Genomic DNA, 21,004 nt, shown 5'->3' on the forward strand with positions numbered 1-21,004 from the left:
ACCAAAGACCTTTCAGGCTTATTCTAAACAGTGCTTCTTGGCAGAACTCATCTGGCTGCTGATTCCAAGCTCTCATCTATATGAAACATAGGGGTGGGAAGCACAGACCTCTGTGTGAGCTGGCTGACAAAGGGAGACCAGGATTTTTTAATCCAGGAGCAGAGTTTGGGGCTGGTAGATGAATTTCTTTAACAGAGACACACGCTCAGCTCTGCAGGTGAAAGCCAAACCATGTCAGGCATGTCTCACCTTTGCCTTCTTCCCTCTCTCCTGTGCAGATCGAAGAGGGAGGGAAGGCAGACTCCCTGCCATCCAAGCTGCAGGCTGGTGATGAAGTGGTGAACATCAACGAGGTGGAGCTGAGCAGCTCCAGGAGAGAGGCCATCTCCCTAGTGAAAGGCTCCTACAAGAAGCTGAAGCTTGTCGTCCGCAGGTAGGAAAGAGCCACACTCGTTCCCTGCCTTCCTTCTGCCCCACAGGCCACCCAGCCATTCCCCTCACTTCTCTAGCTGGAAGCCTATGGCTTGGCCTAATCTTAGCAGAGGGCTTGCTTTGAGCACACCGACATTAGCCCAAGGGCAAATGCGTGTTCTTTTCAGGCAATATTTCTAGGACTCCTTTGTCACTGATACATCCAAGCAAGTGAAACACCCAATTCTCTTGCACTTCTCCACTGCCACACGGCACTCCAGGATCCCTGTTCAGTGGTGCACAAGCAGTCCCATCTTCCTCCCAAGTGCCCAGGGCTCCCTGCAAAAGGGTGACCGTTCTGTACATAGCTCTTGCCTCGTTTGCTGCATGTTGTCACTGTTGCTGTGACAGCAGAAAGATTTCCACTGGCCTGAGCAAGATTTGGAGCTGTTTGGTGTTCTGCAGGTGAGTGATAGAGGATTTTGAATCAGAGATGTTTGGGTCTGGAGTTTGTTTTGTTTGGTTTTTTAAAACCTTAATAGAAATGCTCCTTCTATGTCTTTTGCTGTGGCCATGTCCAGTTTCTTTCCGTGCCAGTTAAGTGATATCTGGTATCACTTGATGGAGTGCTCTGTCCTCAATTTCCACACTTACCCAAAAAGGAATCTAGGTAAGGATCAGCACAGCTGGGGATCTGTCATTAGTCAAACAAAAGGTGTCATTTTGGGTCACTGAATTGGAACAACTGAGTAACATCTGAGTGGTGATGCATGAGCTGGGCAGGTATGACCAGCTCAGACACCCTCCTGCTCTCTGGGCTGTACTTAGTGCTTTTGCTGACTCTATCTTGTTGTTTAACTAAAGCATCTTTAGGTAACCTTACAGCAAATTCTGAATATTCATATACAGAAGTGTTATATGGTTTGTGCACCCATTGGGAGAGGATTTGCAAAAGCAGTTTGTTGCAATTTGAGTGTTTTCTAAAAATACATGGTTTTTACTTTAGGCCCATGTAGACTGCAATCCAACTGTACTGACTGAGCAAAATGTTTTATTCAAACAGACTTAGCAAAACTGTGAAACAGAACCTGTTTGTTTTGTAATGTAACAGTTTCTCTGCATTTTTTTTACATTCCCAAGACCTTTTTGCCTTTTTTTCCCTCTTTAATGAATATTCAAGGAATTTTGATGTTCTTCTGGTTTGGATTACTATAGTGAACACAAAGAAAAATTGGTTGGGAGTCTTTCATGGCTTCATTTCATCACCACTAGAAAGATCAAGAATGTACACTGCTAGAGGTATTACATTCACATACCATCCCCTTGCCAAGGTACTTTGAGTCCTTCATGCACATTTAAAGCTCAGTGATAATCCATAAATCTAAAACTGGAAAATTGCAATTAAGAGCTAAGAGCCCAGCCTTCAGGTAATTTGACACAGTCCCAAATGACCCTGCAGTGCTGGCATGAAGGCAGCAAAAACCAAAAAATGTGAGGTCCTGACTGCTCTGTGGGCAGTGGGATTCTCTCAATCACCAGAGATGATGCCAGACTCAGCACACTGGCCAGGGTAGAAGAAGAGATTTTGTCTCCAGTTCTAGAGAGTAGGAAGGGATAAAATAAGGATTCCAGAGGAGAATGGTGAGAAAAGAGGAAAGAGGTGCAAATTACCTTGACCCCAGACAGAATGAGTTTAGCCATTAAGCCTGCAAGGTAAAGGCAGCACTAACCTGCTTCCTACCTGGGGTTGGATTTGGTTGGTTGGACAAGATGATGCTTTGCAGTACTACAGAATCTGAAAATAAATTATTTTTGGAATGCTCGTGATGCTGATTTTTGTAAATTTGCCATAATGATTGAATTAAAATGAATTAGGGTTGCTTGCTACAAGTACCAGCAGTCTGAAAACTTCCTGACCTGTCATTTGTGACCTGAATTTTTGGTCAGTGTGTTCAGTATTCACAGAAACTCTTCCTTATGGAGTGACACAAGCTCCCACAGACACGGACTTTACTCCTTAAAAGTTATATACAAACAACAGCAAAGTCTGCTTGGTGCACATGGTTCTGGCTCTTTGCAGAGCATATTCCAGGTCAGCATGTTTTTGAAGGTTTAGTTGTTTGTTTTTCAAATGAAAACCTCAGAAGTTCTCTGTCATGGTGTGGTGGTGACACCAACCATCACACCAGACAGAAAGCACACATTTTTAAAATCAGATGTATTCTGTCATAGTCCGCATAGCATACTCAGGTTGCTATTTAATCTTGGTTTTTATTTCAGGACAAAGGTAAGCCTTTAGTACTTAAAGGTTGAGCCTCTCCATGTGTTACTAAGCAAAAATAGATGTTACAACATCTTGCAGGTCTGCAGCCTGGCTGAGGCAATGATGTGGTATTTCTCTTGGAATGCCAGAACTGATGTGTCATGATCAGTCTTCATCAGCTCAAGTTTGATCGATCAGTGTAATGGAGGGAAAAAGTGGGAACAGTTTCAATAAAGGGAATGTGAAGGCAAAATTAGGGAAAATTCAGGGCAAGAGGAAAGGCTAAAAGGCTAAAATAGATAAAGATAAAAATTAGCTGTCTCACAAGGGTATTTAATATTAATAAATACCAATGGTTTAAATTAAGTGACCAACACCAGAGCATTTAGTACATGAGGACCATAGCCTGCCTCTCACTCCTGTGCAAATGTCCTGCTGTCCTCAGGGAGGAACTTGCAGGAGGAGAGACATGAAGCTGTGAATTTATACACTTCTTGCTTCCTTGCTCAGACTTACAGTAGGGCAGAGGCAGAGAATGACCTAATGAGCCTGAGTGTTAAGTAAATCCTGTGCCTATTCCTTGAGAGGATGCTTATTTGGGAGATAACTGTTGAATAGTTTTCATGGATGCTCTCTAGCTGCATTTTGTTTGTCTCGTCCCCAGCTCAGAAGCCCTCTGACAGTTTTCAAATGTTCATTTTTCCTCTTTAATCCAGCTACTCACATCTCCCTTGTTTCAAAGGCTGTTCCTAAAGCCAGGTCATGCCTCTCTGCCCATTCCTCGCTGGCTCCCTGTGCTTGTTTTGCCCATTCATTTCCAGGGCAATGGACTCAGATATGTGTGTGTTTGCTCATTCCTGTACACCTCAGGCCTGCAACTGGTGTGCTCTGAGGGACCTTGCTGACACTCACACTCCATTGTGCTGAGCCCAGGACCAGCTGGAGTAGGAGCTACTCTGCAGCCCAGGGAGTGACTCAGTGTGTCTGTATCACTGCTGGCGACAAATGTCTCTCACCCTGGGTAGGAACAGAACCAGTTTCATCAGGCCTGAGGAATTCACAGGCTGATGCTGGGGAGATGGCTTTGCTCAGGGTTTGCCCATTTGGAACAGCTGGTGTGAATCACAATGGGAAACTGGAGAGACCAGTTTGTTGGATTTCAGAGGGAGGCTGGCCTACTGTCCTCAGCAAACTGCCTTACAGACGTTTTGATACTCAGTTGATCTTTAACCAGGTGGAGAAAAGGTTTGAAAGCCACAGCTACAAAAGAAATAAGGCTTAGCTGGTTTGTTGCGAAATACACATCATTTTTTCCAACCTTTTTTTTACTGTTGCCTCCTCTCCAACTGCAGTATCCAACAGCAGAGTTGGGTGCAATTTAAAAAATACCCTTTTCAGTGGTATCAGTCTGATCTAATTGTGTTGTGCATGCCTGGATCAGCTGAAGATAAGGCTCAAACCGTGGGCATGGCCTTGTGTGCTTTACAGCCCCCACAGTGGCCTGGAGCAGTTGCCAAAAATAGGCTTTTGCACAGGTCAGTAGGCAGGAATGGCTGCGGGAGCGTCACACTGTTTACACGGCTGGACATCCCGTGTGTCCATAACAGCAGCAATTAGGGCAGCCAGGCGTGGTGGCACACGGAGCTGTGCCACCAAGGGGACCCAGGGCCTCGGGGACAAGTCCCACACACCCTTCCCAGCACAAACGCTGCCTGAGCCAAGGCCTCCCACAGGCCACTCCTCAGCCACTGCGGGTGCAGGGAGGGCAGAGGGCACAGCTCATGAAGTCACTCTCGTATAGGGGACAGTGCACTGTGGAGGGATCCAGCCTTAGGCTTGGTTAATTAATGCAAAGCTCTATTAAAGTTTGCTGGTGGAACAGCAAGGAAAAATATTCTGCAGAGAATTACCAGGGTTTTAGGCCCTTGCTCTGCCCATGCCAATGTGCAGGGGCCCTGCAGATCTCTTCCAGGGTGTTGTTTTCAGGGCTCAGGCCAGCACAGATTGGGATGTGAGGGGCTCTGATCGTGACACTTGTGTTTGCAGAGCCAGTGAGATTGGACAAAACATGAAGCTCAAACAAGCTGTGATTTACAGCTAAACTGCTTACTCCAAGATGCACATGTGTGCTCTTAGCATATATCCAATCATTCTGATACCGGTGACTGCAAGAAGCCCGTTCAAGTATTATTTATGTGGTATATACAATATTCTAGTGAAGATCAGTATTCAAGGTAGTTGATTTTCTGTCTGCAGTGGTAGTGGTTTGTGTCTGTCTCAGGCTTAGCAGTGCCTGCAATTCTTTTCCTTCTCAAAGGGCCTCAGACTAAAAATACAAGTCAAATAAAGGAGGAGTGGGAATAGGAAACATTATCCTCTTTTTCCTGTTGTGCTAAAAACTGTACAAAAAGGAAGGATTAAGCTTATCCTTGGCTATGACCATAATCTGTATGTTCGTTTTCACGCTTCCCTACAAATTCCCTGCATCTCTTGGGTTATTTGGGTTATTCTCTTGGTACATCCCTGTCCCTGGGCCCCCTTGCCCAAACGATGAGACCTGGGGGAGATGCTGGGAGAAGCATGCTGCAACCCTGAGACTGGGAGCATCAGAGGGAAGCCGCCTTATGCAGGCACTGAACAGCCTGAGAATTCACCCAGGGATATGCCCCCTGCAAACACCAGTCCTGTGGCCCAGGAAAACCTGATGCTGAGCACCAGGGGCTGCATCACACTTACACACTGCAAACTGCCGGGGCTGGAGCACACTGGACCTGTAGGGGTATTTGTTCTGCTCCTATCCTCCTCCTGACACGTCTGCTTCCAGGTGCTGGCAGTGAGAAGGTGCTGGGCTGCGTGGGCCTCCCAGGGCCAGTGCTGTGTTTTCAGACAGATCTGGTTCTAATCAGCTCGTTTAAACACCTCTGTGGCATGATCAGGAATTAAACCCAGACATCCTGAATACTTGCACTTATGCCATAGCTACAGAGTTGTTCTTCGTTTGGCAGCAAATCGCTACAACTAAGGCTTTAGGAAAAAATAAAAGGAAAAAAATCTTCCATTCCACCTGATAAATGACCCTATGGAGGCGTCGAAGGGTGGGAGGAAGATGTCAGTACAACTGACATCTGTGGCTCAGAGCTGATTCAAGCCCATGGAAATCGGTGGAAAGATTCCCACAGACTCCTAAAGGCTTTGGCTCAGACCCTCACTGAGCAGTGACTTTCCTCATTGACCAGGAGAAAATGGGCTGTTCCTGGAGAGAGGGGAAGCTGCTGGCATTTTTACAAAAAGACAAGTGCCAACACAATTCTTCAAAGAAGTCTGTCGACTAATCCTTTCCTCTTATGACACTAGTGTAATTTTGTACCATATTCGACAGCGTGCCAAAAAATTGCATCGAATAAATCCAAGTTTTGTGAATGAAATTAATTAGAATTGGCATTGGCCCACGCCCCGCTCCGCAGCAGTGCAGGAGCGCCTTCCCAAAGAGCTGCTCTGCGGTGTGGTTGGGTTTTGTTCAGTGGTGATGACTGGGGGAATGGCAGAAAGGAAGGCTTCATGCACATGGAATGTTTAAGACTGACAGCTTAGAGGCCAAAGCTGGCATTCGAGGGCTGGCAGGGTGGTCTGTGTCTAGCACTGTTTTATGTTTGTTTTGAACTCCTCTTCAGCTTTTCAGCATGCCCCCTGCTCATGTCTCCTTGTGTCTCAGCTCTTTTAAAGTGCATCTTTTTAACGCCAAAAAAAAATGAGCCTTTGGTTGGAGCCTGCAGCTCCTCATGTGATGCCAATGGGTGTGACCAGCCAAAGCTTATTAGGGGCCTCACCCACTGTTTGGATGGGATTTCCAAGGCCTGTACACTCTGTGCCTAGGTGAGGAAAGGCTTCGAAATTTCCTTGTGTCTTGGATCAAACTGGTCAGTCTTCAATATCTCAAGTACCAGTATTTTCATAGAGGAGTTTTCCATGCATTCATCGAAATGTTTGCAGTTCCTGTCTCATTAGGAAGGGATAGACAGCTGAGAGATGAACAGAATTTCATTTTTAAATCACTGGCAAATCCTTACTGTCTAGGATTTAATTAGCTACAGCTTAAGACTGACAGGCTTTCAGGAAATTTACCACAGGGAGTAATAAATGTGAGGAAGATCTAGATACAATTTTTGAATAAAAGAAAATTTTAGGCCACTGATAGGGACAGTGAGAAAATGCCTCGGAAAAAAATAAATGCCAGCCACCATGATGTGTTATTGTCTCTGGGATGTTACAGACTGACCCCTCATCTGAAGCTGCATTAGGAACCCAGGAATTTGCAGCCACTGCCATTCCAGTTAGCTGCTCCTCTCACCCAGTGCCTGTGGATTAGTTTGCCTTCTTCAGGCAATAATCAACCTGGGGTTGGATTTGACAGCAAGTGACTCTGGAAGAGTTGAGAAATCTTTGCCAGTGCCGCACAAAGTACTTTTTACAGCGTGAGTCTCCTTCTTTTGGAATTTCCCGACAATTAGGTTGGAGCTGGATCAGATCACAATAGTATGAAAACTCAGACAAAAAAGCATATGTTCTCCCAGCCTTCTGTGCATCATTCACTATCTGGGATGGTGTGTGGGGTGACCTTTAGTCCACAGGGCAAATACTTGGACTGGAGAGGGGTTCTGGTTACCTGTGCAGGTGCAGAGGGGTGCAGGGTGACACCTTCACTGGGCAGCTGCAGGGGAAGCTGAGAATAGCTGCGTTTCATCATCCCTGCTGTGAGGAGCTGCAGTTGCATGGCATTAATCCTAGGAGCTGACTATAAATATAGATTTATAAGGGGTTTCTTGGTTGGGTGGCACTGATGTGTACAGATGTATATGTGTACACAGCCAGAGCCAGCTTAAATATTTAGTTGCTCAGCTACTAATATAAAATCATTTCACAAAATCTTTTCCTTGCTCTTCCTGCTTGATCCAAGGTTTCCTCTGAAAGGGAGGTGAGGTCAGGAGAGGTTAATGAACACTGATGTAATCCTACTGATATAAAATGTGTTTGCCTGGGTTTACTTCAGCAAAACAGATGTTAGGGTGTAGTGATTACTGTAACTCCTTTACGTTTTTTATGAATGGGCTTGTACAGGTCATCCAAATCCCTTGGCATTGTTTCTCCCTTATGGCTGGATACATGGAATATCTCAGGCAAAAGAACAATGAAGAGCAGACACTGCACAGACAGTATCAAATGGTCTTTTATATGCACAACTCTTCCTGTGTGTAGCACAGGGCAGCCTGACTAACTCACCCAAACACAGATGAACAAAGAATATAGAACTTTTTTTTTCCAATCCCCCTTTCTTCAGCTTCCTGCCTGTTGGACTTTGGCATTAGAAGGGAGGCAGGGCTGATTTCTGATTTTCAGTGCATGTATGTAAAACATTTTTAGGTAGGTTATACCTGCATAATACACCATAACTTTTATTTTTCTATTCAGAATGTGTAAGGAAATTAAAATCAGAAATAGTGGTGAAAAAATATGTCTTTAGGAAGGTGAAAAGAGACAGTTAGCTCAGAGTTACCACTGAGGCTTTTATGTTTACGAGGCTTTTAAAAATGATTGCTCTTGTCAGGTGAAATGTCAGGGGGTGGGTGGAGGTATTCAAAAAGGTAACTGCGTGGAAGAGGATGATGTATTCTCTTTACTTGAAGTCAAGGGGACACTGGAGTAGAGAAAAATGTGGTGAAAAGTATGGGTGAGATAGTGAATGTTTTGACTTTATAGCTGGGCTGGAAAGAGAACTAGTTAGGGTTAAATGGAAATGCAATTTTATGTTCTGTTTGGCCTGAAATGAACCATTTTGCTCCCGGTAGGAAAAGCATGTTAATTTAATATACGTAATGTATATTTAATGTATGTTTTCAGCTTTCTCTTGGGTGTTAAGGCAGCCTGGTTGGGTAGAGAGCACCTGAACCTGCCTGGCTGCATTAGGCTGACTTCCTCTGTAGCAGGATGGGTCCAGTGGGTTGAGGGCCATGTGCTTTTCTGGGATTATTTCCATGGACTTCATCCAGTGTCCACAGCCTTCTCCTATGGCATCTTTTTCAGCCCTGCAGTCCATTGTCGAGCCCCCCCTTAGGGGCCAGTGAGCAACAGGGACCCTGCTACACTTCACCGTTTCTATCCCCCACCCTCACCTCCCAATTACATTTTTCAATTGCAGTTTGGGGGGTGAAGTTTGAGTCCTGGCTGGCTGAAAACACTGCTTTCTTGGATATGGTTTCTTTTCCCCTCTCTCCCCGCAAAGACCAGTGTTAATTATAAGAGGGACCGAGCCCAAATCTGCGGGGAGCCGGGACAGAGCTGACTGGCACTTTCACTCAGCACATTCCCCCTTTCCTCACGGTCTCTGCTCCTGTCTGTCAGGCCCGCTGACGACTGCTGGGTAGGAGGGCAGTAATCTGAGCTGCCTGTGCTGAGCGAACCTCCTGCTTTTTACTGCGGGATTGGTGCCGAGGTGCCTCTCTGCACAGCACCTGTATCTGCAACTCGTTATCGCAGTCGCCCTGCCCGCGGCGCCGCGCTCCGAGGCGGTGCTGCCATTCCCTGCTCCCAGCGCCGCGCTCCCCACGGGCAGGCTGCCTCCGGCGCGAGGATGGGAATACCTGAGGCTGGCTCTGGTGGCTCCCAAGGTAAGCGGCCTCTCCCCAGCCACGGCACAGCCGGCCAGGCGCGGCTTCGCGCCGGGGGCGGTAGCTGGACCTCGCCGCGGGGCTGTGGGAGACGGAGGGCGGGAGTCTTAAGGACTCTCTCGGTCCCAAACGTCACGAGCATCGTAAACTTCAGAGCAAATGAGTGTTCATGCAGTGCCGGGGGGGATTTTTCTGTTTCAAGCGAGATCGCAGCAAACGGGGAGCCGGTGCTGCGCCGGCGCTCGGGGTCTGTCACTGGGAGGCTGTTGGGCAATGTAAGCAAATCTCTCAGACTTGAGGCTAGAAAAGTGCCAGAAGCTCACAGGAGAGGTGAACTTGGTAAAGCCACCAGAGCTGTACAGCATGTTTAGGGCCATCCCCGCCCTCGGTGTCCAAGGGTAATAATAATGCCATGCACTTGGGACGCTGAGTCTTCGTGAGCAGGGGATCTGACTCACGTCCGCACCATGATTTGTAGGGTGCAGTTTGCAGTTTTATGGTCTGGAAGAGTCTCTGCTCAAGTTCGTGGCACTCATTTTGGCCCTCACCTTTTATAAGTTGAGTCATTTAAAGTGGGTGTCAAACCAGGCTAAAGCTTTACGTCACTGTTCGACGGAGATGGGCCAGCCCCATAATCTGGGATATGCTCTTGTTTGATCAATAAGGCAGCACTGCAGGGAGCAGAGAGAGAATGTGAAAGAGGCTGGTTCACGAGGGATGGCGATCAGTACAGCTCCAGTGCTGGCAATCAGTGTAGCTCCAGTTGGACCTGCACAAATTTACATTCCTTGAAGACCTGTCGTATATGGTACACACACCTATCCACCCTTTCAGATTGGTCATGAATCATAAAACTAAGTTCACTGAACTCTGATTTTGATTATTTCCTGACACATGAACTCCTTTAGTAAACCCATTAACTAATCTTTAAACTCATTAGCTGCTTCATTGCTATTAGGATATTTTTAACTTGAAGTTTGTTTGGGGTTGTTTTATCTTTGACTATGGGCCAGAGCTTTAGCTGTGCACTTCAACAGAAATTGTAACTGGTTTTTCTTCTAAACTGTGGTGATCCAGTCTGGTTAGGGAAAGTTGTTAGTGCAGGTCAAAGGAAGTTGTAGTGGTGCTAGTGGAACACTGGGGCCAAACTAGTGGGCATGGGAGTCTCCCCAAAGATTCCTGAGGCAGCAGAGCTGACCAGGATCCAGAGCATGAAGGAAGAGGTTGTTTTACAGCACAGATCCCATCACCCTGCAGCGTGGCCTGATGCCTGCAGGGGTGACCATATTCCCAGGCTGCAGCAGCGAGAGGAACCTCCCGTCTGAAATTTGAAGAGATGCCTGAGCTAAAGAGTTTTGGTGGTTGCCTCCTTCAAGCAAATTGAAAAATTCATCTTGGGCTGATGCTGCTGTTTTCTCTGGTGTGCTTTATATTCTGTTAAAGAGAAGTCTTTTGGATGCCTTCAAAGGGCTAAAGGCAATACCTCATAGAAACCCAAGTGGCTGAAGAATTACCAGATATTAGCATTTACCTCAGTTGCCAAAGCTTGGACATTTCTTTCTGCCTTTCATAAATTACAGCCTGCAGGGACCATTTAGTAATAAATCGTAGCAACTTGGCTGTTAGAGGGCAACCCATGTACAGAGGCACTTCAGGTCTGTGCCAGCATCTCCTTTGTTCAATAAAAGTAACAGCAGGAATTTGATTAAAGACTGATAGAAAAGACAAGGAGGGAGAAACATAGAAAAGATTAAAGAAAGAAAGAGCCACCTGGAAACTTCATTCCTCCTTTATTTCTAACTTAAGCTCATAAATACCAAATCTAAACCATTGTGTATGTGAGAGGGAGGGAAAATTTCCTGCATGCCTGCACAGAAAAGACTGCACATGCAGCCACCCAAATGACTTCTAGCATAAGTCAGATTCCTTCCTCCAACTTAAGGCTTCCTCCATGTCTGCCTTGGAAATAAAACAAACTAGAAAATAACAATATCCCCCCGGTGCTTTGGGAGAATGGCATTTGGGAGGGTCAGGCGAGTCCCATCCCTAAAGGAGAGTGGCGCTGGATTTGGGCTGAGGCTGCCTGGGAGCAAGGAGCACGTTTCCCAGGCTGCCTTGGAGCAGCCCTGCGGCTCAGCACAATGCGATGGCCAGCTGCACACGGCCAGCCCACAGCATCTGCCCCTTTGTCTCCATCATCCTTGCTGTAACACCCCCCAAAAAAAGGAAAACCCAGTGACTCCAGCAGCCAAATGCAAATAAGCCCCCGAGAGCCCCGTTCGGTGTGATCAGCAAGCGACAGGCAAATCACATTCAAATTCCTCACTGCAGAGCCAGCCCGGCTGTTGTTTGGGTGTAGGAGACCAGAACGCTGCCATTAAGTGTCCAACGGGAGCGCCGGTGGATTGCCTTTTCCTTAGCCTGCCTGTGCCCTGGGAGCTCGGAGCGCTTTGCTGGAATTTAGAGGCACGCTTTGGTTCCCAGGCAGGATTTGCAGGGCACAAAGAGGAAGTCTGGGACCGTGAACTCTGCAGGAATGGGGAGTTCAACCCTTAACAAGGTTTTGCATATTTTGGGGGCTCTTGCAGGTATTCTTGCCCGCCTCCAGCCTAGATGGAGCAGCAAGGCAGAATCCTGTACCTGAAGTCTTTGGCTGCTGCATTTGGTGTCCCCTTTCTATACACCTGGACATCTGTGCTGCTTAAATGGTGCTTTTCCCCACCTGCCACTTCCCTTAGTCCATCTTTACATTGTTTTCTCTCTGCTCACTTTCTCTCACACTTTTCAGCTGTTTGTAACACCTGCTGGACAGTGAATCCTTTTTGGCCGTGGCCTTGGCTCTGAACTGTGTTTAGGATGCGGTGATGTCTTTGCAGCAAAGAGGACGTCTCTGCCTCGGTCCAGCCTTCCCCACCTCAAGCCCTTATCCTGAAGGCTGCTGCCTCCTCGATCCAAGCAGCAGGAAGATGCACAGCCCTGGTCTGGATCAGGCGTTGCAGGGCTGTTTTCTCACTCGTATTCAGACCACTACAAGGACGCAGAAACGGGCAGCGTCCAGGACTGAGCCTCCGGTTAGCAAACCACATTTTCCCAGTCATTCAAACCCTCAGAAGAGAAAGTGGCAAAATCCTGTATCCCGACAGGGTTTGTCGTCCCGCTGCTCCTCACATCGCGGCCTCGCGGCTCAGCGCGGGCACCTCGGGGACAGGAGAGGGCGGCGCGGTGTCCCGGGGACCGACCGCCCTGCGCCGGGGCCACGTCCCGGCGGAATGTGGGGAATGCGAATGGCATGCTTGAGTGGACAGCTTCAGAGCCGGGCGAAGGGATGGCTCTCCTGCCATCTGTTGTGAGCCCCGCGGGCCCATAGCAACAGTGGCTCAGGAATGGGGCCGCTGCTTTTTTTTCGTAAAGAAATTCTTCCCGGCCCTCTTCCCCGATCCTGCATGCGCACACTCATGAATAAGCGGGAACGGGGCTGGGATTCTTGCTCCAGAGTGATGCGTGCTGAAGGAGAAAGGGTCTTTTAGAGCTCAGCTTGTGTTTGGTTTGGGGAGGCGTTTTCTTTTCTGCGCTGGGACATGAGCCTATGTGTGTAAGTCATTGTTAGTTGCCAAAATCTTTTTCTATTCAAATCAAGTGTGAACCTATATTTGCCATGAGGTCAGTAAAGCCTCCAGTGGATGTGCAGCCACTTGATTGTCCTCAATAAAACAGAGACCCCTTCTGCCTTATTATTACGAATACCAAGGTTATAACAGGTGTAAATAATCCCAGTGTACTGATTTGTTGTGCCCATCATTTTTTTCCGGCCCCAAAGTTCCTCTGTTGTGGCTGAGGGGCTTTGCTGCATCATGAAGTGGTGGGACCGGATTCTCTGAGGTTACAGCATCACTGGTGGTACTGAGAGATGCCAACTTTTATTCCAGGGAAGATTTTGCCTCATAAGAACTCTGTCTCCTAAGCACACCAGTGTGAGGCGGCGTGCCACGGGGAAGGGCTAGTGCTGAAAGAGCCTTTTTTCAGTCAGCAGGGGCAGGGACAGACTGTCTGTCAGTCTGTCTGAATGGTTTTACTCCTTTCTTTCCCCTGGAAATTCCCTTCTGAAATGCAGATTTCTCTTCTCCTCACACCTTAACATTTTTTTTCCTGCTGTCAGGCAACTGAGGCCTCATTCCTGCAAATTGCTCAACCTCTTGCTGTGACTCAGCAAAGTGATTTTTTTTAAAGTATTTGAACTCCCTTAAGATGAGGAATTGTAAGTTGTAAATTTACATGAGAGTTTCAAGAAGTTTGACATGAGACATTCAGAAGTTTGGGGTATTTAACCTTCTCAAACAGTATATTGGTTTCCGTAATATTTTTTAGTATGTTATTTCTGTGCCTAACAGCATGCAATAAATACCGAAATTTGCAGAGAAGCCCCCATGGACAAGAGGGAATCGGGGAACTGGGAAGGTTTCATGCCCTTTGCAAAGAGATGTCATGAAGGAGGAGAGGGGAGGAAACCCAGCAGTTTTTCCCCCAGTGCTCAGAGCTGTGTTTGAAGCTGGGCACACAGCTACAGTGGCTTGATCACAGGGAGCAGGGTATAATTTCAGTGAAAGCTGATATGTACGGGGAGGAGGGATAAAACTCTCCCTATTACAGGTATTTATTATCACTTGACAGCTGTCAGTTTGCAGTAGGGGGTTTGCCTTCCTGTCAGCTCTCTGAGAACCAGGTATATTTGCCTGAGGTTGTAGGGAAGGGTAGAAATCCTGCTTTCAAGCACAGGTATCATTTAACCATGATAAGAAGGCAGGTAAAGCATTTCTTCTGAAAGACGACTGTGGAGAACAGGGGAGTAAAGTCTTTCTGGCCCTACCCAGATGGGAAAAAACAAGTCATTAAAATCTGATACCTACCTGCTTTTAATGAGAGAAATGTTGTTCGAAAAAATAATCTCAGTCCTATCACCACCGAACTATTTTCAGGAGCCATTAGCCTTTCACCTCCTCATATGTTTTATCTCTTACTTTTGATCTCATTCAGGGAAAACGGCAATGCTGCTGCAACCAGAGATTTGGGCTTTAATCAGGAGCTTACTCAGTCATAACCGTGCTCTTTGCAGCCATCCTTCCCAGTAAATGACCCACCAAAAACCATGGGGAGTGGGGTGGGGAAAACAGCAATTAAAATCAAGCACTTGGTGTCTTTAGTCATGTTTAGCTCTTCGGTGAGCCAGTATGGGTATTCTTACGGGTTCTGCAACGCTGCCTTCATCTTTAGCCTCTTCTCCCTCCCCAGGAACTCTTGCACAGCTGCTGGGGACAGGGGACTGTGAGTAGCCAGCCTGAACTACAGGCACGAGGCAGTTGGCTTTTCGGCTGGAAAAAGCTAAGAGCAAAAGCCACCTGTGGATGGATGTTCTGAGCTTCACTGAGCAAACACAAACTCTGGCTCAATTTAACTGTACCTTAGCATCAGGTTGTGTCTTTGCTGTATGGTCTACTTGAAAGCTGTTGTAATGTAGAGTAAGATCCTTGATCCAGGCACGGTTGCTCCCACAATCCCCCAGCAGGAAGGGAAAGAAGCTGAGTTGGGTTGCTTTGGTTTTGGACAGTGGGAGCAGCAAAGGAAGGCTGTAGATGGCTGGGGGCTGTTGAGGTTCAATCTCATTCTCTTCAGTGTTTATCACAAGTTTTGTTCTTTGTACCGTTCAGAATAACATTTTAAAACAAAACTAGGAATGCAGACTTGAGTCTGCTCAGACAGTCTGAGTCCTCTGGCTCATCCTGCCCAGGAGCCCACATCTCCCTATAAAGTGTAGCTGCTGTTGTTGCTGTTCCTACACTGCAACAGGTCTCCACAGTCATCAGTGTTGTTCAGTATTTTCTGACTCAGCTCCAACATGTTGCATTGGATGGTCTTTGATGCTGATTTTTTCCTTGCATCTGTTTAATTCAGACTGGGATCCATTTTAATGCCAACCCAGTTTTATTTGAAAAGTTACTCATTATCAGTGCGTGAGGATAAACAGAAATAAGTGAAAAAAGAATGTGAATTATAAATAAGACATAATATATACACATTTATTTCAGTGCTGCTTGTCCATATTTATTTCTTTTTCTTCCCTTTATCTATGGATATCAAAAGCACAAAAAAATGCCAGGAATGCCACATCCCATTGAAATTCTCCTGACAGGACATTCAGAGCAATCCACGGCAACAGCTGTACTGCCTATTTATCCCGAAGCAGAAAATTGTACATGGCCCGGGACAATGCCCGGCGTCACCGACCGACACGGGGGCCACGTCTCTGTCACGGTGGGAACTGTCCCTGTGCTCCCCTGGGCTGTTTGTGTGCACAAGAATCATGCTTATCATATTGCTGTAACACAGCACTTTGCATCTAATTTAAGCAATACTGGGACTTTTGTTTGTCTCACGAGGTCTAACCCGGAGACAAAAGCCGTGGTCCAGCCTGAAGGTTATGAGACGTTACCAGACATTGATGTTCACACATACACGCTCCGTCAGAGGAATTTATGGCCATTACCATGTTCTCTAATGAGTACAAAATGAGACCATTACATATTCACATAATTAGTTTGACAGATTTTCATTTAAATATAAAAAGACTTCTAGTCTTTAGAGAACAAAAGGAGGGGTTTGTTTCCAGGGCAGTTTTTGACTCTGCTTTGCTGGACCAGGAGGTTGGGAGTGACAACTGAAGGGAGACGATTTAGTGTGAATAATTCTCAGCTTTTGATTTCATGTTGCCATTTCTTTGCTGCTTTTCCAGTTTCCCTGGAGCATCTTGAGGAGAGCTGTGTGATGGGGCCTTTCAGGTGCTGCCAGGAAAGCCCAAGTATCATTTTTGTTTCTTGGATATTTTGGCATCAGAGGAAAAGATGTGGGGTTTTTTATTAATTTAGTTAGAGTGATTTCTCTTTGGAAAGGCTAGCAACAGCTCACCAGCTTGCTCTGTACCTTTTCCCATGCCTTTTTCATACCTCTTTTACCTGTGGTCACTTGTCCTTCAGGTTATTTATCATTTTGTATTTAGAATGCTCTGTTGGCATCACTTCAGCTGTGGTTTTCCTGATTTGGTTGGGATGTGCAGCTTCTTCAGGCATTCGTAGAGGAGTACTTGCTTAATTTCACGTCTGGGTTTTAGAGGCCACATGTTGGCCTGGTCACCTCAGCATGATGAGCACTAAACATGACACATGCCAAGCAGGAATTCTTAAAAGTCAACATGAGGTGTCCTGCAAAGACCCATGCATGCACCCAGTGTATCCACACCAAAACTCCTTGGATTATGGTAGATTTGGATTGCTTTAGGCTTGGATTATCCACTGATATACCAGAATAGTGCCCTTAAACCATGTGAAGTTCCTTTGGTTCATAGCATGTGTCTGTGGGGCCACTCACCTTTGTGTAACCAGCCCATGTCCTTATCGGAGCTGACAACATTTGTTCCTACACAGGGGTTACATGCTGGGAGCCAGGACTAAGTGCACAGCTACTTTATTTACACATCTAAGTGCCTCTGGATGATGCTGGTAAATTCCAGGACGCTTGAGGTTCCCTGTGACATTTTAGAAAACAGCTTTTGTGCAAGAAGACCTTGCACAAAATCCACACAGGCTTGGTTGTGACACTTCCCAGCCCTCCCTTTGATGGGGTAAAGCTTGGGGCCCACTTGTCCTTTGGTTTACTATGATTGTCCCACGCCAGTTTGTGCTTCCTATATATTATGTCCAGCTGAGAGTAGGAAAAGTTTATTCATGGGTCACACATAACCACACTGTGGAAATAGAGCTGTGAACTCATAGAGAGCACAAGGCATTTTGCCACTTCCACATGCTAAATCCTCAGAAGGGCTGAGGTTCATCCTCAGCTGTGAGCACACCTGAGAAATCCCCTGCCTTGTTCTTCTGGAGACTGCCAGGTAAGAAGCTGACCTTTTCCCTGACCAAGTGCGAATATAGCACATTTGTGCTTCGTTCAGGATCCAAGCACTTTTATTCCATGCTTTTTAGCTCTGTCTTCCTTGTCTGGCGTAGGCTTTTTAAAATGAAAAGGAGTTTGGGCTTAATGATGGATTAGTGCTATTGGAATTTGAACTGCTCTTGTTTTTCAAGTTATTCTTATCAGAGAGGCCTTGTTTCTGGAAGGGGAACAGCGGTGGCTCCATTTAGTAAAGCTGACAAAGCAGGAAATGATCACCGGCCCTTCACAAAATCCTAACTGAACATTTACTTAGAGCGGCAGTGGGAGAGACCCAGACCCATAAATCAACCTATTAAACCTTCAGACATGAGTTTTTGGAACCTCCCAGGCATTTCTTTTTCCTGCTGCTCTTAAGAAGTCTTTTAAAGGCACAAGCTTCATGATGTCATTAAGGACATGAGCAAGTGATGTTGCTCCAGGCCTGGAATCGAGGCAGTGAGTGACCTTACCCCTCTATAAACAAATCCAGCAACTTCAGCCCTGGGTATTTATTAGACATAAGCACAAGCTGAAGTGAGGTGCCAGTTTATCAGGCAGGAGAGGTGGTCGTGTTTGTGTGGGAAGGGTAGAATTCCCTGGATTGTTTTAAGAAGGTCTGTGCTGCCTTTTATGGCAGGGTGTGAAGGTTAAGCCTAGCCTGAGTGAGTGGCTGAGGGGAAGCATCCATCCTGATCCATCTATCCAGAGCCAAGCTATCATCTTTTTGCACTCGTCTCTGCACTGTGGAAGACAAGAGGCATTTTGGTGTGTCTGAAATGGAGCCCTTCAATAAGACCTGTGTACAGTGTTAGTACGTGGGAGGACCTTGTGCTCTGCACAGACACAACAACTGCTCAGGGGAATGTTTACGGACAAAGGAAAATACAAACTGGCAGCACTCAACATTTAAATTTGGGGGTAAGGCAGCTAGTATTATTCCTCACTGTTTAATCCCCTTGGAAGATTAAGGAAAGGATAATTAATATCTGCTGTTAAAAAATCAACAGTATCCTTCTTTCCTCATAGACAACATTAAAATAAAGGCCTGTAGTTACATGTGTAAAGCCTGATTAGTAGGTGTGCAACTATTAGAGGGCCAGGATGGCTGCGTTTCATTTCTGCCTGTGCCACATACTCACTGTGGGATGAGAGGCAAGGTGTTTACTGCTGTGTATTTCCATTTCTCTGTCCAGGCAGTACGTGTGACAGCCCTTCCTAAGGTGAGGGATGTTGTAAGGCTTAATTGTCATGTGCGGGGCACTTTGCAAAATACACTGCACCACTGAAGGTATGAAATGGCAATTAAAAGAAAACTATAAGGTCTTTCTCTCTAATTTTCAGAGGAATGTCTTTGTACTTTTGGTTGCTGTAACCGCAGCCCAGATTTTCCTGCTAAGTAGATGGTGAGAACTACGTCTTAGAAAAGAAAGTATTGCCTTCCTCAGCCACAGAAACCCAAGAATGAGCCTTTGGTAGCTAAAAAGAGGAACCGATTCTTCATCACTGTCCATCCCATGCAGGGCTTGGAAGACAGGGCTCTGCTCACAGGCCCAGAGTATTCCTTCATCTTCCTGCTTTGCCTCTGCCTCGTTGGCTGAGTGGTTGTTCTCTCTTTGGGATGGGGCTGGCACCATGAGCACTACAAATGTGGCTCATAATCCCAGTGCCTCTGAAAGTACAGATAATAGAGACCCCAGGTGCTTGTTGCTCTCCCCAAGCGTGAGAATATATAGGACAGTGGTCTGCTCCTGTCATCCCAGTAGGCCATTGGCTGAAAGTTTTGTTGCTTAACAGGGGATCTCTGATGAAGATCACTTTTAGTTCCAGCATTTTGCTGTTCCTGAGGATTCTGCAGCACTTCTGAGTGCAGGTCTCATGGGGTTCCCCAGGAATAAAGAACACATGACAAAGAACCGTAAAGGAGGTACCCTAAAGCAGTCCTGCTGCAGAGAAGAACCCAGAGAAACTCCGCTTTCTACCTTCCTTTATATCTTTCTTTGCAGTTGAAGATAAATCATAAGCCAAGGGGCTGGAAGCTATTTTACAGCTCCTGGTGTGGGAATGGGTGTGGGTGGGTGTGGGCACAGATATCGCTTCAGAGTAAACCAAAAAGGAGCTGTGCTGGGACAAAACCAGTGAGGAACAATGTGGAGTTGGGTTTTTCTCTCCAAACTGTCCATTTGTCTTTTGGGGTATTTTGTTCATTAGGCGATTTACATACACAAGGCCAGCAAGTCACTAAAGGCAAGTTGCATCTGAGATGTGTCTGTCGACAGAAGTAGGAAAGCAAGAGCCTCTTCTCCTCTCTGTGCTGTTTAGGAAGGCAGCAGGAAGCGCTGGACTGACCCTGTGAGTGGTGGTGCAGCTTGAACAGAACTGAACAGCCAGAGCCTGGGCATCAGGAAGAATTTCTTCCCTGAGAGGGTTGTCAAGCATTGGAATGGGCTACCCAGGGACGTGGTGGAGTCAAGAAACAACTGGATGTGACACTCAATGCTATGGGTTAGTTGACAAGGGGGTGATCAGTCAAAGGTTGGACTTGATGATCCTGGAAGTCTTTTCCAAGTTAAATGATTCTATGATGACATTGCTACACAGCACATCCAGCCTGTGATGTGTGTGGGCCATCAGGAAAACTTTCCAAGTGCTTTTGCCTCTCTGACAAGATCAAATCCTAGAGGAAAAGAAAGGAAAAACAAAGGGATGGACTGGGAAATGCGGCAAAGTCCCAACGGCAGAAGTGGCCGATAAAATGCCCCCATGCCTGTCTCAGCACAGTTTCCATGGCTCTTCTCCCTCTGCAGGATTACATGGATGCTCCCTCCCTCATGGCTGCAGTGCGACTGATCAGACAGTAAGGATTGCTTGTGTGAGTAAAGCTTGCAGGCCTGAGCTGCCTGCCAAGTGCTGCCCACACTCCTTTTTGTTCTTCCCAGCATTGATCTGGGAGATGAGCAGAGCACTATTTTCCAGGGCCCTGAACCTTTTAGCAGCAGACAAAATGTTAATTTGAGCTGTGTCTTATGACCTTGTGACCCACAACATGCTCTGGGGTGAAAGGTGCTTTGTTCCCTGTCCCAGTTTTGTCAGAGCCTCTGAGGGACGGGCAGTCAGATAATGGACACTGGTCCAGCAGTGTCAGCTGTGCTTGGCATTAATCAGTGATCCCAGATTTTGGTTTTAGCAGGTGGCGGGCTGGAGCAACTCCTTTGCAATGTCCTAAATCTTTTTTTACAAACAGCTTGGTCAGCTTTGTGAGCTGGTTCCTGTCCCGTGGGTGCTTTGGATCAGGTCTAGTCCTGCAGTGCTGGAGTGAGGGGATTAAGACCAAACATTTTACAAATAACCCAAACAATTCCCTGCAGAGGGGTGTGATAGATGCAGGAATCAGGACTCTGGCTTAGAATTATTGCTTGTTGTTATCTACGTGGTTGTACTTCATACAAACAGGTGGGTTAGGAACCAGCAGTGCTTGCTGCCATAAAAGCAGAGCAACAGCCAAGCCAGGCCCTCAGGCAGCGGGAATCTCCAGGTATGGCATCAGGCAGTCGGCATCAGCCCGGGGGGCATTACGGGAATCTTCAGGGCTGATTCAGCAGGTCAGTGTTTACTGCTGACAGAGTGTATTGCCTGTGAACATTTCTTTTATTAGTGACATTTGCTATGAGACCAGTTCTGAAAACCGACATTT

At 46.6% G+C, this 21,004-nt stretch overlaps 1 protein-coding gene across 2 annotated transcripts in view; it reads left to right on the top strand.

The window, feature by feature from the left end:
- The first annotated feature begins 380 nt into the window (after positions 1 to 380).
- The window catches only part of SHROOM3 (shroom family member 3), a 79,893-nt gene continuing 59,269 nt past the window's right edge, over positions 381 to 21,004 (top strand). The window contains exon 1 of one of the 2 annotated variants that reach the window (XM_069012414.1): positions 381 to 433. The gene's annotated coding sequence lies outside the window, so the exon portion shown is untranslated. Of the gene's footprint in view, positions 434 to 19,779; positions 19,816 to 21,004 lie in introns of those variants that run through there. The other variant, XM_069012415.1, reaches the window with a different exon arrangement.

The sequence above is a fragment of the Aphelocoma coerulescens genome, chromosome 4 (assembly GCF_041296385.1).
Source record: "Aphelocoma coerulescens isolate FSJ_1873_10779 chromosome 4, UR_Acoe_1.0, whole genome shotgun sequence".
Lineage (NCBI taxonomy): Eukaryota > Metazoa > Chordata > Aves > Passeriformes > Corvidae > Aphelocoma > Aphelocoma coerulescens.